Here is a 16,418-nt window from a genome sequence, read left to right as displayed (position 1 = left end):
ATCAAATTGGAATGGAAGGATGAATATCTATTGTGAGTCTAAAAAGAGGAACTAAGGGATCTATGAAGAATCAAAGATTTGTGAATTTTTTGTCTTACTCTTAGGAAATATGGATGAGGTGTAAGAAGGGTAAATATTCAGTGTGAGTTGAATACAATACATAGAGTTGCAAAGATGAATGGGAGAGGAGAGGGGGGGAGTGGGCTTGATAAAGTATTGTGGAACAGATATTATTTACCAAAGGCATATACATTTACTTGGCTAGCTTGTAGAGGATGAATTTTGATAGGAGATAAGTTAATGAAATATGGATATCATGGTCCTTGCTTATGTCTGATGTGTAGATGTGAATTATAAAATGTGGATCAATTGCTACTTCATTGTGATATGGTAAAAGAATGTTGTAAATTTATTATGATTAGACTTATTTTTTTATTTTTTTATTTTTTATTTTATCAGTAAATGACCTAGGCCATAATAATTTTATTATATGAAAAGAATAATTTACAATAGCGTTCTCTATTCAAACGAGCACTGGTAGGAAAGAACAGAGAAGAAAACCTCCAGTCTTGCCTAGGACAAATGTCCTTTCTTATTACAGAATGAAAGGGACATACCCCAGTAAACTAAAACTAGAGAAAAAATTAGTTAACACAAAGTATCGTCAACAGATGGTAATGCCCCTAAATACATCAATTTCATTTGAAACTCAAAGCTGATCTTCGAGGTATAATACCAAATTTCCATTAGTGAGTGCATTTGTAGCTTGAAGACAACCAACCAGCTAGGAAAGTTAAAACATTAGTAAAACTAATAATATAACAACAGAAGGGGAGAGAAAGGGAACATCCCGCCATAGGGGGGTCAACCGAACATACAAACAAGAAAGGTAAGAGGACACTAAATGAGACCATAAGAGGATTACCCTGAAAATTCAAACTAAAGCTAAACTATAAATAGATCCATATACTAAACTATAAATAGATCTATTCTGAATAACTCAATCCGAATATAAACTAGAAATCAAAACAGAGTAAGAAGAGATCCTATTTAATCAGCTAATTGAAATACCAAAGTAAATCACTAAAGAGAGCATAGGCCAAAGGAGATTAATCCTTATAGAACCTCAAAAATCCATCCCAGGAAGGGTTTCTGCTAGATGACTAGCCATAAATCCCTTCCAAATCCCTCTTCTCACAAAATGAGACCCTGACTAGTAGAATCATTCCAAGAAGAGTTAGAGCAGATATTATAAACAATGCATATAGTATTTAAAAGGTTAATCTACCGTCAGTTATATGCATTGATCCAGAAATCAAAATTCAAGCCCTTTGGATATCAAAAAATCACCACATCAATAGAAAATCCATATGTTGTACCCGAATTTGATAGCTAGTTTATCCATTCACTAACATCCAATACAAGAATTCTCACTAAGGATCCAACAGCCTAAAAAATACTTCAACAACTAAAGAGAATCCTTCATGTCATAATTATAATCTATGATCTAAAGAATTGGCAAGTACCATTAAATTTAAATCTAAACCTGGTAGCAAAAAGCTGACGACAAGCGATTGTTCATAGGGCACATAAGAAACCATATTGAAGACATAATTAGGATATCTTTCCAGACCAGAGTAAAACCTATTTAAAGAAAGCATAATTTGAATCATGGCCTACATGGGTTTCTAGCAAATAATCATCCAGCCTAAAAGCATACATCAAGCAAGCTTAAGATCGAAGCTTTCCTTAACAGTAGTCATATAGTATATATATATATATATATAATCCAAAAGTTCAAATATACATATGGATAAGTGTGTAATTATCTTACCATTAGCCACGTGAAATTTCTAAACCAAAAAGTTTGAGTACACAGCAAAGAGCAGATTGCTCGACTTACTATATAAACAAAACCAGCTATTGCACTAGAGTCGATGACACTTGAGCATACTTAACAAAATTGCTTGAACTATGTAACAGAGATCTAATATAATATTTATATACCTAATAGATAGTTACATTTTAGTCGGTCCTTTGCCTTCCTTCCATAGAACCTTGATCACGTTCATGGTGTCACTGGAATGCTCTACCTAGAGATTCGGGAAGAACTCAGTGACGCACTTCCTTTTACTTGTTTTCTCTGCATTAGGAGTAAAAAATTCCAACTCGCCCAGATTCTCAAAAGTCACCCCTACCTGAATGTGGGCATTAAAAAGATGCAGATAATTGACAAGCCATTCCACATTATCTTCCATAATGATGCCCCTCCAGCGGAGAAGAAAGTTTAGGCTAGCCTCCATCTTCGTCCATTCACGATAAAAGCTCAGGTTCTCACGAATAGCCAAAGACTAACGGCGGGGAGCTGTAACTAAATCTGAATGGCCAACAGGAAGGTTCATATACTTTTCTGGGAATGGAATCTGAAATTTGGAGTCTATGTTGTAGACTGCTTGTTCGAGCCCCTTTCTCCAAGCAGGGACGAATAGGTCACAACATAGCCTAACTATGTCATCAGCTTGAATTTTGGCTCTAACCAGACAACCTATCAGTGACCCTATAATGTCACTATTGGTTCTCCAAGTGAAACGATAGTCAAAAACCCCTTCACCCAAGGATTTATTTAATGCAAACCTCGACATGTCGTCCACTGGAAGTAGAATCTGATTCCATCTTTCTGGTTTCACTGTTCCACAAAAGGCCATAGTGTGGTGTTCAGAAGCATGAAAGAGGGATATGTTAGATTCTATAGCTAAGGGTAAAAGATGATGGATACACCCCAAACTGCATTCCCTGGAGCAACACACAGGAACTACTGGAGAAAGGTAAGATAACTTAAAGGTAAATACATGAGTGCAGGAAAATCATGATAAATAAGTGCAAAATGCCTGCACTCGTGAGAGACCATAATGGATGATGATTACTAGATATACTTGGTGATTTCACTTAAGACGCTGTCGTCGGAATGAAGAGTGTAGTACCTTAGCCATAAACAATTAAAAGTTAATGATGAACGAAGATGAGGTTATATTCATAACTAGATCAAAAAAGATGAAAGGACACTAAATAGCTAGAGAAGATGGGTCATCTTAGCTAAACATAGTAGTCGAATAATTTTTTTTTTTTCTTTTTTAAAAAAATAATATAAATTTAAATGGCTTGATTTTCAATGAAAATGTATACGAAAAACAAGCTGCAGGAATTAAAATAAAGGATCACATTAAGGAAGAAGAAATTAAGGAATATGGGAAAAGCTCTCATTTATAAGCAAGGAATTAATACCATCTACTCCTGAATTGGCTAATTGATTGGCAAGTTGATTGCCTTCTCTGAAAATATGGCTAATCCTATAATCATCAAGTTTATCTATAAAAGACAAGATCACTTCAAGATGGGAGTGGAGGACCCAATTTCGAGTGGACCATTTCCTAACAATATTAAATATAATTTGAGAGTCTCCTTCGATATAAACTTTAGATAAGTTAAGCTTGTGACAAAGCTTGATGCCTTGATGGAGGGCTTCAAGTTCCACTAGATTGTTGGAAGTAGGCTGAATAGACAAGGCTTTTTTGGCGATCCAATCAACATTCTCATTTTTAATGATGCAACCAATACTAGCTGTACTCGGGTTACCCTGAGTAGCCCCATCGAAGTTCAGTTTGACCCATCCTGAGGGAGGTGGCTCCCATTTGCAGTTTTTCCTTGCCTCTTTGTTAACCTTAGTATAGTATAGAGGGGGATTGATCAAGTTAGTCCAGAGTTTCTTCATGAGGCAATCCCAATTGAAAAAAGATCCTTCTTCTATATTCACCTTCTTTAAGTATGAATTGATGGTTTCTACTATAAAGACTTCAATTTTAGATATAAGATTCTCAGGTTTGAGATCCAAATTGTGAAAGATGCGATGATTTCTTTCCTTCCAAATTTAGCACATAAGATAGAAGGGGAGATGTTCCAAAGCTTGCTATAAACGCTTTTGCCCATGTTTGATGGCCATCCCCAGAGTAAATCCACTAAGGATTTAGGAAAGGGGGAGGACCAACCTAACATCTGTCTGATTCTTTCCCAACATATTTGGGAGTATGGGCAAAGAAATAGAAGATGATCCACATCCTCATTGCTATGCTGGCAAAGGACACATCTAGAGGGGCCTTGAAAGCCAACACTGTTCAATCTATCCATAGTGAGAATCCTATTTTGAATGGCAAGCCATAAAAAGAATCCATCTTTCGGGAGGCAGGAAGGATCCCAACACAGCTTCAGAGGGATATCCATGGCTGTTGGTCTATTTGCTACTAAAATGGCCTTATAGCCATCTTTAACATTGTATTTACCATTATTAGCCGCAACCCAAATAAGTGTGTCTCTTTTATTTGGTTGCAAAGGTTTTCTACCTTCCAAATTCTTCTCAAGCTGGGTAATCGTTGCTTCATCAAAATCTAAGCTACTAAGGGATTTCCACTGCCAAAATGGAGAACCTTTAGAGTCTATCCTATCACAATAGTCCTTTACTTTATTACCCCAAAGATCAGTTAGTTTAGATTTAAGGGTAATAGGAACTATGTGTGAAGATAGAGGGGGTTTGCCTTCCCAAGAATCTTCCCAAAACAATGCTTCATCCCCAGATCCAACATCCCAAGTTAGAAATTTGTTGATCAAAGGGCAACACTTAACCATAAAATTCCAACATTCTGATCCTTTAGGAAGAGAGTTAATATGAAAAATGGAAAGTGGATCTTCGACGATAAGGTATTTATTATAGAGGATTTTGGCCCACTTACAGTTATGTTCGTGGTATAGCCGCCAAATGAGTTTTTCCCCTAAGGCTTCATTTTTCCATTGTAAGTTTTTAATCCCTAAGCCCCCAAGGGCTTTAGGTTTGCATATATTTTCCCACTTAATGAGAGCTAGCTTATTGTCTTTGTCTCGATCGTTCCAAAGAAAATTCCTCATCTTGGAATCAAATTTTTTTAGATTCTATTTGGAGAGAGGAAGACATGAGAGAGGATAAATCGGAATGGCTGAAAGGACTGCATGGACCTTAGTGCATTTGCCAACCTTGGTGAGCCATCTGTCCTTCCAAGAGAATAATTTAGAGTCTAGTTTTTCAAATGTATTGTCCCACACCTTACCTAATTTTGGTCCCTTCTCTAAGGTTATACCCACATATTTACAAGGGAAGGATCCTTTCTTGAAGCCCATAATCCTACATATTTGTGACTCCATATATGACGGGGTGTTAATGAAAAAAATCTCTGATTTGAGAGCATTAACCTTCTGTCCTGAGGCCTCCATATATGTATTTAAGATGCTCTTGAGGGAGCGAGCTTCAGAGATCTCACTCTTACCTAGAAGAATGGTGTCATCGACGAATTGTTGATGAGTAATATTAGGTAGATTTTTGGTGACAATGATACCTGATATTCTCTATTTATTATATGTGTCTGACACAGGTCTTCCAAATGCTTCAGCCATGATGATGAAGAGAGAGGGAGAGATAGGATCCCCTTGCCGGATGCCTCTTGAAATATCGAAAAAGCCTTCTGGCGAACCATTAACAAGGATTGAATTTTGAGAGTGGAGATGAATTTAAAAATTAGATTTATCCATTGACGAGAGAAACCAAACACTTCTAGCATCTTACATAAAAATCTCCAGTCAACCATATCGTAAGCGTTTGGAATGTCTAGTTTCATGAGCATACAAGCTTCCTTATTAAGCCCTGCAGAATGGATGGTCTCTTGAATAGTGATGATACCATCAAGGATGGATCTCCCTGGCATGAAACCAGTTTGCTCCTTGGAGATGATCTTGGGTAAAATTACTTTTAGTCTGTTGGCTATAACTTTGGAAAAAAAAATTATTGACCATATTGCACAAGGCTATGGGTCTGAAATCTCTTGGGGTTTTCGGATCAGGCTTCTTTGGAATCAAGATGATGAAGGAATAATTGATCTTAGCAAGGATGGATCCTCCATTTCTGGATGCTTCTATTGCTTTCCAAAGATCCTGACTGAGGATATCCCAACACTTTTGAAAGAAGAAGGCTTGGAATCCGTCTGGGCCCAGAGATTTATCTGGGTTCATATCAAAAACTACTTTTCTAACTTCCTCTAAAGTGATAGGTTTGTTCAAGTTTTTGTTATCATATTGGGAAATGATTTTCGGGATAACTTTTAATAGACTAGATTGCACAGTATAATTAGAACTATGCTAGTTGTTTAATATATCCTCAAAGTAATTGAAAAAAGTACTAGCAATTTCTCCAGATTTTTTGGTAAAATTTCCTTGCTTATCTTTAATGCGAGTGATTTTGTTCTTGGCTCTGTTGTATAGAGTGGAGTTATGAAAAAATTTTGTGTTACGATCACCTTCAGCCAACCATCTTTCTCTTGATTTCTGTCTCCAGAATGTTTCTTCTTTGGATAGGATCGATTCTTGCTTTGCTAGCAGTTGTTTTTCTAGATAACACCTTTTGTTGTCCATCCCCTTACTTATAACTTCTGAATTTAAATCTTTAAGTTTCTTTTCTAAGTCCAATTTTTCTTTAAATATGTTATTAAAATGTTCTCTATTTCATATGAGAATACGCTCCTTTAACATCTTTAAAATTCTGGGTAAAAATAAACATTTTAGATCCTACAAAGTTGTCTTGAGCCCACCAATCTTTGATATCAATTGTTGAGAAAGTTCGAGTCAAGAAACAACATCTTTTCACACTTGAACGAGTTTCTCGATGGCTTGATGGGCTCGATAAATTCAAACCTAATAGGAAAATGATCGGATCTAGAAATGGGGAGAATTGAAGAATGAAAGTTTAAGTTAAAAGTATCCAATTTGCCTTTTATTAGAAATCTATCGAGTTTTTTAGCAATGTAGGAAAAGTCCTTTCTTTTATTGCTCCAAGTATAGATCCCATTATTAGTAGGCGTATCAACTAGGTTATGCAAGGTGCACCAATCTTTAAAGTCTTTAGATGCTTGTGAAAGCACCTGTGAACCTCCTATTTTCTCATTAATATCTAAGATTGTATTAAAGTCACCCCCTAAAATACAAAGATTGTTATCTATACTTTCCAGGAAATGCCCAATTTCTTTCCATACTACGAGTTTATCTGAGTTATTGATCGGTCCATACACATTGATGACCATAAAATTAAGATCTGATTTTAAACTATGTACCTTCCCACTTATCCAATTTTTTTCGCATTTAATAATATTAATGTTAACCTTCCTAGGATCCCAAAGAATGCCCAAACCCCCCGAGGCCCCTATAGACTCTTGAAATACAGAGCACCATACTCCAAGCATTTTACTAAATTTATCTATTTCTACGAAATTTAATTTAGATTCCTAAATAAAAATAATATCATAATTGAACTCTTTGAGGTTATGTTTTAATAACCTCTTTTTGCTAGGGGCATTGAGGCCCCTAGCATTCCAAGAAGTAAGCTTCATACCTAAGCGGGAAGGTACTTCCCATTCCCATTGTGGAATAATTGGTCAATCTTCTGTTGGTCCTTGCTGAGGCTCTCTGATTCTCTAAGTTCCTTTAATGACTTTCTTCCTCTTTTTCCTTTTGGCTTCCCACAGCATGGAACCTTGGGCCCTTCTTATGTCATGTAGATACCAAGTAGTCCGATGTTGCCCTTTGCAGTCTGAACTATGTCAATCTTCTTATCTGATAAATGTTCTTGATCCTTTGAGTTGCTTTCTTCAATAATTTGCTTAGCTATTTTCGATTGTTTGAAAGATGCTGCTGCCTTTTCTTCCATTTGGATATTCAATATGTCTCTTCTAAGATTTTCACAAGAATAATTCTCGCCACCCAATTTAAGGACCCTCAGAACAAGTTCCTTTTTATGTGTTTCTAATGTCTTATCAAGATTGTCTAGACAAAAAACTTCGGCCATTTCTTCGGCAAGCTGGTCAATCTTTACTTCTTCTTCCTCTGTCATATTTATTATAGTGTTTGAAGGATCTAAGATTCCTTCTTCATTCAAAAATTCTTGGAATACCATTATTAGAGAATCCTCTACTTGAGTCTCTCCTTCATGCATCTGTTGGGTCATGTTGTAATGAGTATGAATTGAGCTATTAACTGTAGTGGGATTCTGCCCACATGTGTTGAGCACTCCGGGCGGTTTCTTCAAGATATCTGGATCCAGAGACAAAGTTAATTGGTTGTCCTATAATTGTCCTATTTGATGCGATGTAGAGGGTTCTTCTTGATCCTTTTCTGGAGTAAAGGGAGATGAAGCATACTCAGCCAGGGTTTGCCAAAATTTTGAAATTCTTATTTCTCTGTTTCCTTTGATGTTGTGATTAAGATGCTCTATTTCAGACTCTCTCTGGTTGTGTGAGCTGACCTATACTTGATCCTCTGAAGAGAATGAAATGTTCTTCCTTCCCATCTCTGGTGTCAAAAGTAGTAGAACATTTTCTGCTTCTAACATATCTGCAAGCTCCAACATAGGAGTAGTTGTAACTGTGTCTTCCTTATCACTGCTTGTGGGTTCTTCTTGTTCGCCCTGCACTGTGTGTCTCATAGGTGGGTCAAAATTTGTGTTGAGCTTGTCCAGATCATCCCCTGCCTCTTTGTTGGTCCTAATCTTTTCATTTCCCATGACTGAAGGAGCAATATCTAGGCAAATTCCTAGGTTTTCAACAGTGCTAGTATCTTTGAAGTGGTTAGGAGAAAATTCCTTTCCAATCTCAGTGTTGTTTTCCTTGGTATTCTGTTGCTGTGTTTTACTCAAGACCTTTCCACTTTTGTTAGTATCCTTTTTGGAAATATATGTTCCTTTCTTCTTGTGTTTTTTAGCTTTCTTTGAACAGCTCCCAGCCTTCCCTTCTTTCGATTTCTCCATGGGGTCTAACAATGGTGCAGTTGCAAACTCTTTTGCCTTATCCACTATGATGTTGTTTAAGGATATCCTTTGATTATTCTGGTTATCTTGCCCATTCTTCTACTTTGGATGGTAGTACTCTCCACCATGTTCTTGCTTCCTGTGGTTTAACCCAGAGCTCAATTTTGGAAATTTGCTTCTGAAATCCATCATAAGGAGGAGGATCTTGGGTTTGATTTGATGTAAATCATCGAATCTCAAGATATCAATGATTTTCCCTTTATAGAGTTGGAATTTAATAATATAAGAGGCTTGACCAATTTCGATTTTCTTTTGGATTACAGATAGTTGTTTAATATTGACACTAATAAGAATTTTGATACTATTACAGTAGAAAAAGGATGCATCTATAGCAATTACTTCCCCAATTGCAGAACCTAAGGAATAAATAATATCTACATCGCATAGTTTCGGGGGAAGAGAAGTCAAGGTAAACCATAAGGGAATCATACAATCAACCATTTCTATGTTAAAGTTATGAAACCATTCTATAAATTTCACACAATGACCTTTGAAGAAACAATCAGAAACAACGATTAACTCTTCTTTAATAAATTCTTCCTCACATTTTAAAAACAAAATATTATCCGAATGATGGAAGATACTTACCTGTTCCCGACAGTTATCCTTTAACCAGTCTATTAACAGAGGGATATCTTTAATAGGACCATTCCAGATGGCAAAAACCCCTTTCTTAAGGCAATCACACCATGTTTCGTTGATGGCTTTCAAGGCAATATTAATGGGCCTATCTTGGGGTTTAACAGGGTGCGATCCTAGAGATACTTTAGGGTTAGCTTGCCTAGTGGTTTTAGATATCCTGCGATGTGGAGGAATGTATGATGGAGGGGAATTGGGCTTATGGAGAGGCTCCGCCAATGGGACCGCATTCACATGAGAAAAATTATTTGATTGGGATGATGACATGAAAAATGTGGTTTGCACGTATTTTGTTAGATTGAAGATTTTGATTTGGTTGTCTAGCTGTTCTACAGTAGAGAAAGGGAGACGGGCTAGGGTTTCACAGCTACCTAAGGGTTTCGTGGGGGTTATTGGATGATCTGTAGATTCTTGCTGCCGATTTACCCATGAATGCATCGGGTTTCTTTCTACTTGTTCTTCCAGGGCCGCAAACCTGTTGGTTCTCGAGACCAAAAATCTATCATCTGATTTTCTATAGTTATTATATTGCACTAAATCTCTGGGTTGCATTATTTGATTTTGTTTCCTCCATTTCGTGCCTAGTATTCCCACAGGCTTCATTTTTGCATAAGGCAATTTTTTCGCAATATTAATATTTTTTATTAATTATATTTATTTATACATGATTAGGCTAAATTATTATGGTGTGACCTAGAAATATTTAAGCAATTATTTCAGGCCTATTAGGAACTGTGACATGAGTTTGATTTTTCTTCAATTTAGATAATATGACCATCCTCAATTCTTTAAGGGATGTGGAAAGAACATAATAAAATTATAGTCTAGAATAAGGAGGAATTAGTGACCATATTCAAACCTAGAATTAAACATGACATAGCAAAACTAGTTGATGTTGCAACAACCAAACCAAATCAATTTAAACACCCCTTTGGATCATTAGACACATGTGTTTAGAGATCATGGACTATGCTGACATATAAACCCTTTAATGGGTTTTTGAAGGTTGATATTCATGAGAGAGAGAGAGAGAGAGAGAGAGAGAGAGAGAGAGAGAGAGAGAGAGAGAGAGAGAGAGAGAGAGAGAGAGAGAGAGAGAGTCCAATGTAGTGCACTAGATGATGGATGAAGGTAAAATTTGATGAGACAACAAAAGGCTATCCAAGTCTAGAGGGGCAAGCTATGTAGTGAAGAATTCAAATGGAAATACTATGACTATAGATAAGATATCTTTGGGGTCCACGGAACAAAAAATGAGACAAAGGCTTGCACTTCTCTAATGGGGGTGGATTGGGCACAGAGATTATAGATTGAGAATTTAAATTTTGAAAGGGATTTTCAAATAATCATAAACACTATTATGACTAGAAATATACATTTATGGAAATTACATAGGGTGGTCAACACTATCAGAGAAAAAATAAATCAATTTCAAAACTTCAAAATCACCCATATGTATTATTAAGCGAATACATTGGCATATGATTTGTTCAAATTAGTGATTGATGTGGGGATTACATAGCATACAGAGGTGCCATGCCATCACATAAACCATGGAAAGATTTTGATGTGATTGAATGTGCTAGATGACATAGTGACCTATGATGAAGGGCAGTGCTTACATTTATTTTAGATGGAAGGTGGCACAAAAATGTTTACTTTCTTTTCTTTCATAAATTTTCTTAGGTAAGCATTTATTATAGGGAATGTAGTTTTCTTTTACAAGCTTAGTGAATTTGAATTGCTTTTGCGTGGTATTAAAAAAAAAAGAGTTTGGAAAGTCATTAAGAAAATTAAACAATTGAAGAAAGCTTTACTTTTGGTGCTCTGAAGCAACACATTGATTTCAAAGGGCCTATGATGGAGGAGCTTATAAATAATACATTCACTTCTATATACCTCTTTTTCATCATTATTATTTAGCCTCTCTTCATGTTTGAGTATGTAGTCTCTAGTAATTTCAAGTGCTAGACTGATGTTGATACTGCATTGCTATTTTGTGTTTCAGGGTTGCAATTTGGGCCCAAGGAATAGTTGAAACATATTGTAGAGTGATGAGTGCAGGAGGACTATCATGTGGGGGTCAATAGAACTTTGGAGTATGTGCTGCCTGTAAGAGGGTTTGTGGCCACCTAAGAGGATTGGTTAGGTTACCGTACCTACCAACCTCATATTTTTATTTTCTCATTCAATGTTGTTTGGGAGATTTCTTGGGAAGAGAAAATGGTGTGAAGAGTTTTTGAGCCCTTTTTATTGATTTTGTACATAATTGGGATCTGGAGATCATATATGGGCTTTTTAGAAACCATATCAACCCAAAATTATTATGTTTATGTCTAGTGAGTGCTTGGGAGGACATGGAGAGCCAAAGAAGGGAGACATGTCAAGAAAGGTGGGATAAAGGTCAAGGTGGAAGAGAAAGCAGTGGAAAAATGATAGAAGAGGCTAGGGAAGAGTTCAAATATTTGGGCAAGCCCCTCAGAGGAACCTGCACGTGATAAAATTGGTCATGATGGGATCAAGATCAAACAAGAAAATTTCAGTGAAATGAAGATTCAATCATTTATGACCATTCATAAACTAAGCATGTATAAAATTAATCTATAACTAACAATTCCTTAAAACTTAAGAATATAACAAGTATGACCATGATTTCTTGGTTTGCTCATGATGAGGATTGTGAGCGTGCTCTCCCAACACAAGTTAATTTTTACATCCCACAATGATTGAATGCAAGATAATGATAAAACTAGATGCATGAACCTCTGATGATGATTGAATGCTTCAAGAGATAGTTACGGAATCAACTACTCTCCAATCATTTAATGCAATTTGGATGAAGAGCAAACACGACTATGATCCAAAAGAGTATATGCAAGCTAGAAGTAGATGAAAACTAAGATCTAAATGAAACATTAACTAGATATGAATGCATGTAACTACTAAGACAATGTTAGTGTTCAAGAAATCTAAATGCTCTAACAAAATATTAAATGTTCTAGAATGAACATACTAGTATAACATTAATGCAAATGAAAGATGAACAAATTATCAAGACAAGGGCTCTATTTATAAGATTTTTTAAGAACATGAGGAGGTGGCATCTATGTGGCATCCACATATGTGCCACAAGGGAGACACATAAGCCATGCAAAGTCCATGTTTGTTCATATATGTGTGAATACATTGGGATGTGATGGGTCAATGTGTAATCTAAGTACATATGTGTAAGTGTGTGTAAAAAATATGTAACAAATGTATAAGGAAATGGTCAAAGATACACTAGGTGTAAGAGTCCCTTGTTTAGGGAGATTAAGGATATGATTGGAAACACCATTTTTTGGGAAATTTGCTCACATATGTGTGAGAAAATAATTAGTGTTAATAAAGTTTGGAATCCTAAATTTAGCCTAATTAACCTTAGTTAATTAGTAGGTAGGTCTATTAGGATTATAGTGATGTTAGTAGAATATGATCTAGAGCTAGATTATGATTAAATTAAAATAAGATTTAATTTAATAATGATTAGGAAGAAATTAATCATGTGAGGGGAATTTAAAAAATATAAATTATTTAAAAGGGATTTATGGAGCAAACATGTATTGAATTTAACTTAATACGTTAGGGGCAAAACTTAAATTAGATTTATCTACCTTAGGAAGTGAACTATTTAATTAAATAGATAGTTGAACATAACAAATACAATTAATTTTAGTGTTATGAGAAATATTACATACATTAATATAAGTGTTATGGGATGATTTTGGGTATCTATAGAACCATGGTTGTATATGTGGACGCAAAGGGAAAGTCAAGGTTGTTTATGGTGTCAACCATTAAAAAATGGTTGAAGCCTCGAGAACTCTTGTGTGCAAATTAGCATGGGTGGTGATGTATTTGAATTTGGCGAGTCCCCTGAAGGATGGTGGCATGGGTTTGGTGGGTGGTTCATCACCCTCCTCTCCACCATTCCCTAAAAAATGAAATTTGCATATAATTTTGAGTCTGGTGTGTGCATGTCCATCAATTGTCTAGTTGTTGACTACATTTTGTGTTTATAAATTTGTTTACTCTCACTCAAGAGTAGGGACTAGGGTATTTTGGGATGAGTACTCACCCCATTTTTTTGTGGCATTTTGGGGTGTTTTGGGGATGATTAACCGCCTCATTTTGGTTTCAAATGTGTAAAATCTTGTATTCGCTTGTACTTAGTAGATGATTGAGTGGTATTTTTGGGGTAGGGTTTCAAGGTGTTCGAATGGACGATCAATGATAGAGCCATGGTAGATGGACTTCAAGAAACTTTAATTTTAAAAAATATTTTAATAATAAATAATAGATATTTTATCAATAAAAAAATGTATTAGCATGCAAATAGAGTTTACCTTATCAGAAAATATTTTTCTTTTAATTCACATATTCTTGTTTTAAATTTAAAACTCTAAATAGTCATATATATTCATTTAAACCCTATGAACAATATGACCACTCAACATATAGCTAGAATCTAGGAAAAGTAAGCAAACTACATATTGCTTGAAATCTTTGCTTATACTTTAGCGATTTCATTTTCTTGAGTACACATGTAAAAAAAATTTGTGATAAACCTAAAATTTTTGATAGCTTTATAATATATTTCTCCTATTCGACAGGCTATTATTGGTAGAGTTTTTCATCCACAACATTATCTTACCCAATTGCCATTTTTATTTAGAGCACCGTGTTACAAACTTTAAAAAAAGTGTTAGTCCTCATTAAGTTGGGAGTATTCTTCAAAACATTGAATATCTCCTTTATTTGTGTGAGTAAATATAATTTCATTATGAAACCCTAAATGCCTATCTATACTTTAAATATTAGATTTTTTAATAATCCTGTTGAGTTGAGACCATTAAAAATCTAAAAATTAATTGAAGAATTTAGGTTATTTTCTTTAATCTTCACACATAAAGAAAATTTTGGGCATATTATGTCTTGCCATGTTATGCACAATTACATTTACATGCATGCTTCTTTATGACTACCTTTAGTCAACATTCTTGATTAATTTGGCTCCTATAGGGGAGGTCTCATCATACAACAAGGAGGAATGGATAACACCTACACCATGCATAAAGACAATTACACTTTATCATCCCAACATATGTGGAAATACTTCTAATGAAAAATACACCAACCACTCATTTAACACTTCACATACAAAAAAATGCATGAACCTTTTAAAAAGTTAATCTCTATCAAATTTTAAAGAAATAATTTGTTCCATTCATTCAAATCCAATTGATGAAGCGAGCTTCATTAAACCAAGGTTTTTGGAATGCATAAAGCATTCATAGACCAGAATTAAAACCCATTCAATGAACAATCCATGGCACTTCTACGTGGTCAAAGATATTTGCCACCTATGTACAAACCAAGACATTTGCAACATATACTTGACATTTCAACGCATGCTAGATCATCATATCAAACAACACTTTAGAGATGCTTTCAGGCAATCACCATAATACACATTTTTCAACAATCACGAGGAAAAACTTGCCTAAATGAAACTTTGTTTCTTTAAATACATAAGGATTGTTAAGGCAAAACACATAGATTGGGAACTGCTCATGTCACACACCGATATCAACATATGCATAAACAAAGAAGACACATTATATCCATAACACAACACAAAATGTTAAAAGAAATGACATCACCAATATCATGATACATCTTAGAGCAAAAATGGGCATTACAAACTCATATTCAAATAAAAGTGTTATACAAAATAGAAATATGTTAGATGCAACTTGATGTCTCAATGGTGTTACCTACGAAGTAATAACAATTGTCAAGTAAAATTAAATTGAGCCACCAATCTTGTTTTACTTAATGAAAAACTTCTCATATCACATTGCTCACCTCCAAGAAATCTCATAGATAAAGATTGTGTATATTCGTTACCATTTCCTATATGAATATTGAATTATTTTTATGAACTCTATAAGCATTTTTTTATATATCGAATTTATCTAAATATTAAGATATAAGTGTAGTAAAAAAAAAGTAAAGATGGATCCATTGAATTCATAAATCTAATTCCTAGATTTATCTTTGCAATAAGGAAGAAATCTTAGTTTTGATCCTAATTAGATGAAGCATACGAAGGACATCCTCCTAGTGCTCCCCTCTCCTAGGGCTTTCCTTAAGAAAGGACGGTCGGAACAAACCCTAAACTGAATGATATCCCACATCGACCGACTGTTTGGATATTAACCAACAGGGCACTATATATAGGCAGGGCAAATTCCATTACAACTTGCAGGTTCAAAGGGTGATGATGAGAGGTAGTTACTCACGATTTAATCATGTGAGAAGGATGTCCGGCCGGATTTTTTCTTGTTACGCTTAATGGGCATCCTCTTCCAAATCCTTTCTGATCCCTTTCATTATTTCTGCTCTCTTCGAAGGAGGAGAATGTGTTTCAAGCAAACAGAGTAGTTATATTGCTGTATGTCTCGGGGGTTTATTTCTTCGATTTACTTGTTTCTGTATTTTGTACTGAACGATCGCAGGAAAAACGCCCTTAGGGTAACCTTTTGCTTCTTTTCTCTCTATTTTCTGCATATGTTAGGGTTTGATCTGATCTTGAAATAGAGTGCGTTCAATATTATAAACGAGCTTACGAAAGATTTTGTTTTTCTTAATATTAATCCGTCTAGGACGTGTATAGAAACCATAAGATTCGTTTAGGTTTTAAACCCTGGATGATGCTTGGTTCAAATTTTATACCTAGAAACTTTGGATCTTCGTAGAAGGATCACTCATTTAACCACTAGTAACTTCGTTTCATTATTTGAAGCAG

At 35.2% G+C, this 16,418-nt stretch overlaps 1 non-coding gene across 1 annotated transcript; it reads left to right on the top strand.

The window, feature by feature from the left end:
• The first annotated feature begins 15,885 nt into the window (after positions 1-15,885).
• On the top strand, positions 15,886-15,997 carry LOC149570556 (small nucleolar RNA Z279/snoR105/snoR108). Its single transcript, XR_016363178.1, has one exon. It is a non-coding gene; the product is annotated as a small nucleolar RNA Z279/snoR105/snoR108 (small nucleolar RNA).
• The last annotated feature ends 421 nt before the right edge of the window (positions 15,998-16,418 follow it).

This window comes from Cupressus sempervirens, chromosome 3 (assembly GCF_028749045.1).
Source record: "Cupressus sempervirens isolate cs-2001-9-10 chromosome 3, ASM2874904v1, whole genome shotgun sequence".
Classification (NCBI taxonomy): domain Eukaryota; kingdom Viridiplantae; phylum Streptophyta; class Pinopsida; order Cupressales; family Cupressaceae; genus Cupressus; species Cupressus sempervirens.
Note: the sequence above shows the minus strand (reverse complement) of the source record. Positions and strands in the feature narration are given on the sequence as shown.